The 9,466-nt window shown below is 38.7% G+C and overlaps 1 non-coding gene across 1 annotated transcript; it reads left to right on the top strand.

Moving 5' to 3' along the window:
• The first annotated feature begins 1,320 nt into the window (after positions 1-1,320).
• LOC111881960 (small nucleolar RNA R71) lies at positions 1,321-1,427 on the top strand. Its single transcript, XR_002847006.1, has one exon. It is a non-coding gene; the product is annotated as a small nucleolar RNA R71 (small nucleolar RNA).
• Positions 1,428-9,466: the final 8,039 nt, after the last annotated feature.

Here is a 9,466-nt window from a genome sequence, read left to right as displayed (position 1 = left end):
AGGAGCGCCTTTTTTATATTAATGTTACCTAGCGTAACAAAAATTAAAGGTGCTCCATGATCCTTAAGCTTGGGTGGAAGTTTATTTGATATTATCGAACTCGCATGCTTGACTAAATCAATCTTTTTAGGGAGGTATGCTTGGAGTTTGCGTTTTTGAACACACAAATCCTTCAAAAATTTAGCATAAGAAGGTACCTCCTTAATAAGTTTGACTAATGGGATATTTATTTTAACTTGACTAAATAGATCTCACATGTCTTCCATTTTTAGCCCTCGCTTCCCAAAAGGGAAGGATGCCGGCTTCTCTAAAGCCGAAGGGTATGGTGCGGTATTAACCTCCACACCATGCTCCCCAACTTTAGAGTCATTTTTAACCTTATCTTCTTTTTGTTTTTCGGATTTAAAATCTTTCTCAAACTCTTCTTTTTCATCAAAGATGACTTCAGTGTCACTGTCATTATCTAATGTAGAAGCACTTACCTTGTTGTCAACCTTTTTTCCACTACACAAGGTAATTACCTCGTTCACTTGATGCTCTTTTCGGGGTCTCTGGGTATGAGATGGGTTCACTGTTGTGGTGCTTGGAAACTTGCCATCTTCTCTTTTCCCAATTTGCTCCGCCAGTTGAGCAATTTGCTTCTCAATAGCAGCTATAGACTTGGAGTTAGTGTCGGTTTTCTGATATGTTTAGGTTATGAACTCCATGATTTTGTCCAACTTGTTGCCATCATTTTCCTCCTTCTTTGATGTTCCACCTTGGTTAAAGTTGGACTGCTGGAACTGTTTTGGCTGATTTTGGTTTTGGTAATTCCCTTGACGGTTGTTGTTGTTGAAAATCCCAATGTTGTTGTAGTTCCCGCCTTGGATGTAGTTCCGATTGAATGATCGTGGATTATTTTGGAATTGACCATAACCATGCACTTGATTGATTTCCTCTTGAATTCTCATGCACTCATCTGCAATGTGTCATGAATCTCCACAGCTTACACATATCTTCTGTCCCTGCGAAAAAACACACCTTTCTTTTTGCCTAGACTAGAGAGTAGTAAGTCAAAAATTTTATTTAAAGAATTAATATCAGATTTGACTTCATTTTTCCAGTTTTTTGTCTAGTCCAACTGAAGCAACAGATGAAACTGGATTGTCCCGTTTCTTAGCTGAGTAATTGGTTTTTGAACCATGACTCAACTACTCTAAGAATCGCCAAGCGTCTTCACTATCTTGTATCATAATAATGCCGCCGGACGAGGCATTAATCATGCTTTGATTGGCAGTATCGACTCCATCATAAAAGAAACCTACCAGTTGCCAACGGGGAAATTCATGATAGGGACATGAACGGAACAATTCCTTGAGGCGTTCAAATGCATCATGAAATTCTTCTTTGGGTTTTTGTGCAAAATCTTCTATGGCTTTTCTTATTTCCGTTGTTTTACTAGCTGGGTAAAACTCTTGCAAAAATTTAGTTTTTAATTGCTCCCAAGTAGTGATACTATGGGGGCAAGAGAAGTGAACCAATACTTAGCTTTTTCTTTTAAAGTGAACGGAAATAAGAGAAGTCTAAATGAATCTCTATTAGTTCCTCGCGGAGTATTCGCGTTAGCAATTGCAAGGAACTCATAGAGGTGATTGTATGGATCATTAGTTTTATGGCCTCTAAAGACGGGTAAGACACTAATTAGTTGTGGTCTTACTTCTACATGATGCTCATTTACTTCTGCGAAGAGTATGGGTGAAGCATCATCATACTCTCTCGGCTGAAAATGAGACGCCACAGATTGTCTATTAGGCTGCAGAAAGTAAAGATGAGGGAATTGATTACCTTCATTTTAGTATCCTCCATTCGCATTGTTGAATCCACCATTTGGATTCCTTCGATATTGATTCCCAAAGCCTTGATTTCCGAACCCATCATTGTAGTAATTGTTGCCACCATTAGGGAAATTCAGGTTGTTCCAGTTATTGTTTTAGTACCCGTTTCCACCCCGATTTCCTTGATTCCGCCTATTACCACCGTTGTGGTTATGATTCCAACCAAGTCCGTTGTAACTTCCATCGTCAAAATCCCAATCATCCTCGTTACCACCATTACCACCATTACCGAATTGAGGACCAACATTTCTAGGATTTTGGTTATGATTTCTAACATTACCACCAGTGTGGTTTCCTACATTGCCTCCCATATTCTATGCCCAATTTCCTCCGTTTCCACCATTTTGGCCACGGTTGTTTCTATTCAGTTATGGTTGCACTGGTTGGATGATTGGTGCACCGGCATTGTTGTTATTCCCATTGTTGTTGTTTGGGAATTGAGGAGCTGGTGGTGGAACTAGTGGTGGAGGATTGTTGGCTTCTTCCTCATGCCCTTCAACCACATCTTCCACGACAACATTATCTACACTCATAGTGTTGATGTTCCTTCTGGCGACCCGATTTGAGCGAGCTGTTCGTTCGATTTCCGGATCAAATGCAAGCGGTGAAGAGCGTCTGCTATGTCTTGTATGCATGCACCAGTGTGCCTGCACAACACAAATAAAACAAAATGTGAACTACAAACGAGAATTGAAAATGAAAGTAAAAGGCTATAACTACTTAAAAACAATAGCTCAAGCGCACAATCTCCCCGACAAAGGCGCCAAATTATGATTGATGTCGTTGTATCAATCAAAAATAACCTCAAAACCACTAGATAGCTAGGGTAAGTAAGGGTCGAATCTACAGGGAGTTTGTTGTCAAACTTTGTGTTAAAATAGTCAACGAAAAAAAGCTACTAGCAATTGTCACGAAAAAGAATTTAACGCAAAGATCAAACAAAAAGCATGGAAATTTATTAATTACAACGAAAATCTCAATGAGAAAACTAGAGTACTCCCGGTTCAGTTATGGACAGTTTAAATTCACACACTTTCTTCCCTTAAATCCTAATTCAATTACTTAGATACAATTGGGATTTATTAACTTGTAATACATAGTTTGGGCATACTAAATGTTCATTTAACTAGTTGTCTTACTCCTTTATGCCTCAATGGATTAAGAACAATTAGTGGACTAGCAATAAAATATCTTACAAGTACCTATTACCGCATTAAGATTCAATATCATAAGTTGGAATAATATATGTTGATTCAATCACTTGTCTTTATTCCTAAACTATGTGAACTTGGAACAAATGATGAATTGACAATAGACTATCTTAATTATGACATCAAACAATTCATACAACCCAATTTCAATTATCATTACCAAAAGATCATCACATGAAGCATAAAACAACAATTGAAATTAACTAGAATCAAGTAATAATCAAGTGTGTTCATCAAAAAGTCCTAAACATCCCCGGAAGTAACCCTAATGATTTAGCCTTCCATTGAGTTCATAAGACAAATAACTTGATTAAAATGAATAAAATCCATTATAGAATTCATAAACAAACGTAGAATCATCAAACAAATGTAGCCTAATGATTATCGAAGTGTAGAACAAATAAACCTTGGGGAAGAAGAAATAATTCTGGAAAATAAAGAATTGATGAAAATTAACCAATGAAATGATCTTCACTTATAGCTTGATGATGAATTGAATCGAATCTTGCTTTGAATCCGAATTTTAACCAACGAAATAGGCTCCTATTTATAGTGTGGGATAAAAAATAATGAAATTGGGCGATGTGGGACGTTGGACGTCCTAGGAGACATCTTAGACGTCGTGTATAACGCCCAAGCGATCTTTGTACGTCCTTGAAATATACTAAAAAATGGCCAAAAACGTCAAACGTCTTAGGAGACGTCTTAGATGCGTTCTAGGACGTCGTGCCTTGTTTTCTAAACTTTCCTAAACACACCGTTCCAACACGGGACGTCCCTAAAATGCCAAGACATCCTAGGGGACATCTTAGATTCCATGTTAGATGCTGACGGGGTTCTTCCTTCTTTTCTGCTCTGAAATAACGACCAGATGTTGGCTGTTTGACCTGGACGTCTTAGATGTCTGGAGGTGTCCTTCATCTTCTGTGCAAGTTTTGGTAGTCAAAACGACATAACTAGCAGAAGCACAAAACACGAAAGTTGTAGAAAATCTTGTCTAGTTTCCAGAACTTCTATACTCATGTCAATCGGAGCTCCAGAACTTGAGATTAGACCAAAACATTGAAGAATGGTCAATTTTCCCAGCAACGTTTCTTCATTCCTTTAACAATCCGTTTTACTTGTAGGTTCCACCCACTTTTAGTACAATATATTGACCTGCATATGAAGTTCAATAACTCAGCAATGTAGTGCCATTCTTGGACAATTATACATCAATTCAACAGATTTATGACAATTTAGTACATTCATAAAATGGACTTATCACACGGGTGGTTCGGGTTGCTTATCGCTTGTATCTTCCCGAGGATCTTAGTATGATCCATAGCATATTTCATGTCTCTCAGTTACAAAAATGTTTAATTGATGATTCCGTGGTGGTTCTATTAGAGGATATTTAAGTGGATGATCGCATGAATTATATCGAGAGACCGGTAACAATTCTTGACAGGAAGACGAAGCCTTGAGGTACAAGGTTGTTGAATTGGTGAAAGTTCAGTGGCAGCATCGAAAGGGTTCAGAATGGACGTGGGAGCCGGAGGACGAGATGAGAGAGCACTACCCAAAGTTGTTTGGAGCAGCATACTTCAAGGACAAATTCTGATTAAAGTGAATTGTAACATTCGTAATTTGGTAAGTTTCTTTCTAACCCCTTAATGCAAAATCCTTATCATTTTGGTCCATAGCTAGTACACAGGGCATACTCTATGAGTACGCTTATCATACTATCTATTTTCTGGACGCAAGATTCACCCACGTATGTGGGGCGTACGTAGAGTATGCATGACATACGTAGAGCAGGGGCAAACCCTAATTTTTAGGGTTTGCAGCCTACTTAAACATCTTAAACCACCTTTGGACATTTTATTGATCAGCCTCCATCACCCTATGTCACAATATCGAAACCCTAAGTGTATTTGGTCAGATTTGAGCTTGAAAGTGAGTTTGTTGGTGTTTTGTGGTGAAGAAGAAGAAAACGAGGAACACTTCGAGGTTTCTTGGGAGTAGCTTAATCTTGTAGATCTAGAGTTATCTTCACCTTAGCAAGCCTTTTGAGGTAAAAATCTCTCATCTGGATGGTCCTTTGTGCTAGATCCATTTTATGGTGATATTTATGCGTTTTTGGGTCTTTTAAGTCATATATGAAGTTATGGTCCACTCCAGAAGCTATGGATGTTAGATCTTCGCTGATTTGAGGTCCTTTGCCCATAAAAATGCAAACTTTATGTAAGATATTATTCCATGCAAGTGTTAAGAGTCTTATTAAGCTTCTTTTTTAGTGTTGGGCCCCATTAATTCATGCATGGGTGTAAAGTTGTCAACTTTACATAGTAAGTCGCCATTTAGAACCAGATCTGAGAGTTTAGCATGTTGGCTTAACCAATTAAGTTATTAATGGGTTGGGTTGATAATCTGGGGAGTACGTTGGGCATACCCAGTTGGTACGATGCACATACTTGCCCTGGAAGGAGTATGCTAAGCGTACAGTAGGTTGACTTTTGGTTTGACTTCCCTGGGTTTTGGCCATATTTTGGGTTTTTAAGATTTGGGCCTTGTTAGGTCATTAGAATTTTGACTTTGGGTCATGGATAGACTATGGACTTTCATGGGATTAGGTCCATGATGATTTTCAGCCCAATTTGGAAGTTGGGCCTTATTGGGCCTATGGATGCCATTTTGGAATTTAGCCCTTTTGAGCAATGGATTGGGCCTTGGTTTTGGGCCATGTAAGAAAAAGGGTAAAACAATCTTTTACCCTGGATATTGGAAAAGGAACTTAGATTGGTTATTATGGGTCGAGATCCAATTATTAATTGGATATTTATATTATGAGGTTAGCGCGAGGATCTTCCGGACCAACAGATTGAGATTTTATCCGAGTGATTTTGCAGCTTGAGGTGAGTTTCCTTACTAGTTGTATGTGTTACTCTTGCATGTGTTATGTGTTTATATGATTACCGGGCGGGGCGTAATGATTATATTGTATGCTATTTATCATTGTGATTTTTATGCATGTGTTTAAGTGATTTTTATGCATGTGCTTATATGTTATTTGTATACCGGGCGAGGCCCGATGCCAGAAAAATGTTGTGAAATTTGTTCCCAGAAAAACATGATAAATGTGTTATCAAATCATTTCCGAAGAAATGTATTTTATTTCTTTTAAAACTTTGGAATGTCATCGTCAATACAGAAACATAAGCATAAACAGACCTTACATTCATTTTAACTAGTGATCTACATCTCCTTAATCTCTCAGTGTAAAGTAGCTTCGTATCGACACCTGTCACACAAATAAACTTGAGTGGGTCAGGTTCAGAAACCTAGTGAGTACATATGTTTTTCAACCCACAATAGTATAATTATGTTTAGTCATTAAACAATCAACCCAATTATCCATCCCCATTATCTTCGTTATTTCTTAAGGATCTATCCTAAGAATCATTTATCATTCACTCATTCATTCCTAAGGATTTTCCTAAAGAATAGGCATAAAGTCCATCATTTTCCTACTGACACAGCTGTCAATGTTATCTAATGATATATGGTCCATTAGCATGGCCTACACTGCTCTAGCGCGCCATCTTGGCCTGGCGCGCTCCTGCCAGCCTCTCCTGGCATTCCCTTGACAACCTTGTTGGGGACTCCCTTGCCAGCCTTGCTGGGGAATCTCTTGCAGGCCCGACCTGACGCTCCCTTTCCTGGCGCACCCTTGCCGTCCTTTCCTGGTACGCGCCCGTCAGCCCCCCCCCCCCCCCATCGGCGCCTCCGGGCGGCCTTACCCAGCTCCTTGCTAGCTGGGCCTGAATTGGGTTGGCCCAAGGCCTGACCTAATTCCCCTTGACCTAGTTGTCCCCCTATAAATAGAATAGTGCCTCCTTCATGAAGGAGGACTCTTTCCTAGGTGGTTCTGCCACCATTAGGATCTTCCCCTTGGCTCAGCCGCCGCCCTATACTTTGGCCGGGTGGCTCAGCCGGCACCCGCCGCCGTCAACCACCATACAACACCACCAACACAAGGATGATCCTCTCTAGCTAAAGAGATCCATCTCAGATCTACCAAATGATCTAACTTGACCGTCGGAGCTCTCTCCCAGGGCACAGTCTTTGGGGCAGCTCTAACGGTCTTGTTTGTTGTGACCTCACAGATCTATCTCTGGTGCAGAAGCATCTCCTTAGAGCAGGTGGTCGGAGCCGATGTCGCATCATATGGCGCGCTAGAGCAGTCTAGGCCATGCTAATGGACCATATATCATCATTATCTATTAAGCATAGCTGCCAATATTATCATTTAGGAGCAGCTGCCAGAATTATGATATTTTCTATTAGGCACAACAGTCGATATTGTCCTTTGGGCGTAGCTGCCAGGGTTATGATGTTTTCTATTAGGCACATGCGACAACCTGGAATTTCTATCTTGTAAAGTCAATCAATTCAATCTAAAGTCAGACTTGTTTCTGTTACCTTTATGTTGTGTTAAGGGTATGTTTGAGAATTTCTAAGCCTAGTACACTCAAGGATTGTGAGTTAGGAAGTGTTAGCTTGAGTTCATTGAGTTGCAATCGAGCCGGAAACACCACCAAAAGGAGTTCACGGCCACATCTAGGTTCATGGCCGTGTACCCATCCTTGGCCGTGAACAAGTCTTATATATAAGGAGTTGGCTCATTTTTCTTCATTTCTTTAAACCCTAGCCGTGAACACCACTTCTCTCTCAACTATCTTCAACTGTGAACACTTCTAAAGGCTTCCAAAACATAAGTATCTCATCCATCATCTTGTTGTCCCTTAGAAACACTTGATTCCACCCATGAAACAAACACTTATTTGCAAGATCTTCAAGAGTTCACGACCGTGAACCCTTCATAGGGCCATGAACCCTTCATAGATGCATCATAGGACCGTGAAACCTTCATAAGATCAACCTTGGTCCGTGAACACATCATGCGTTCTATGGACATGTACCCTCCTAAGGCCGTGAACACCCCTTGTTTAGTCGTGAACACCTTTCAGCCAATCATTTGTGATGCTAACACTTCATTCAAAGTGTTTCCTAGTTCCTAAGGTTGTTTCCCTTACATTTTAGTTGTTATATATACTAATTGTATACATATATGTGTTATTATATGCTTAATAGGACCCGTTTGTGCTCGATACTTCACTTGGCATACTTATCATCCTATATCGATCTTTCATTCGAATCACTCACTACATATGAGTTCATACCCCTACAATACACTTTTAAATACCTTTTAAATGCTTTTATGGGGGATAACAAGTAGAACACAATTAAATTTTGTTAACCATTTACATGTGAAAACAACATCCAAAGGGATTTCTTATACTCAAAACTTGTTAAAACTCTTTTAAATCTTTTATAAACTTCTTTTATATCAAATCATATTCGTCTATCTGTTTACGTGTAAGTATGCTTTAACGGGCTTAGGACTACTGCGAGATACCTTAACTCCTGTTTCTTTGTTTGGTTGTGGGCTTAGGGTAGGATCACTAGTTCGAATGTCAGCAAAATCATAGTTATGCTTATTAAATACATATATGAATATTAAACCCATTTTTAAGTTACATACTTAAGTTAGTTGCTTATGTGAGTAATTGAGACTTTTCTGCAAATTAGTAACAGTCAAACAATCATACTAGTAAACTATAATAGGTATAGTTTAGAGTATTACTACTTACTATAACTAGAACAGATTGGAACATACATACTATAACTAGAACAGAAAGGAACATACATACTATAACTAGAACAAGATAACATTAATGTGAGCCACTACTTCATGGCATATCAATATACTTGTTGTGTCACGCTTTGTAACCAGAGTCTCTTGGAGGGAGAGCGTGAGTTTGTGTATAGATCTATACTGGATTGACCATCCTAAACCTTGTTGCTAGCTACAATGGGACCTACAGGTCTACAAGTGACAAATGTCATACCATTTCGATGTATTTTGATCGTTGTGTTTTATACAAGTCAATCAAGCATGGTTATAACCTCATCACGTTTTACCTTAATTAACAATTTGCTTTAAGGTAGTTAGTGCTTCAGTAGATATTTTATACAACACTACTGAATATCGTCATTTTTCCATCATATTCACACAGTGATATTCTCACGTAAGAAATGCATACTATTTTTCGTGTATAGAAAGTTTTAAAAAAATATGGAAAACCCACATTTATACTATTACAAGTACAAACATACATCTTACATCAATTTTTACGAGAAAACAAACATACAAAACAGTTGAGTCTTGGAAGAAGACTACTTTTCATTTTAGTAGAAAATATAGGATTTTCTTGGAAGCATACAAACATTTACATCTAAATACTTACAAACATTTTCATGAAACAGATGAAAATT

The sequence above is a fragment of the Lactuca sativa genome, chromosome 6 (genome assembly GCF_002870075.4).
Source record: "Lactuca sativa cultivar Salinas chromosome 6, Lsat_Salinas_v11, whole genome shotgun sequence".
Taxonomy (NCBI): domain Eukaryota; kingdom Viridiplantae; phylum Streptophyta; class Magnoliopsida; order Asterales; family Asteraceae; genus Lactuca; species Lactuca sativa.
The sequence above is the reverse complement of the archived record's forward strand: the minus strand, read 5'-3'. Positions and strand labels throughout refer to the sequence as shown.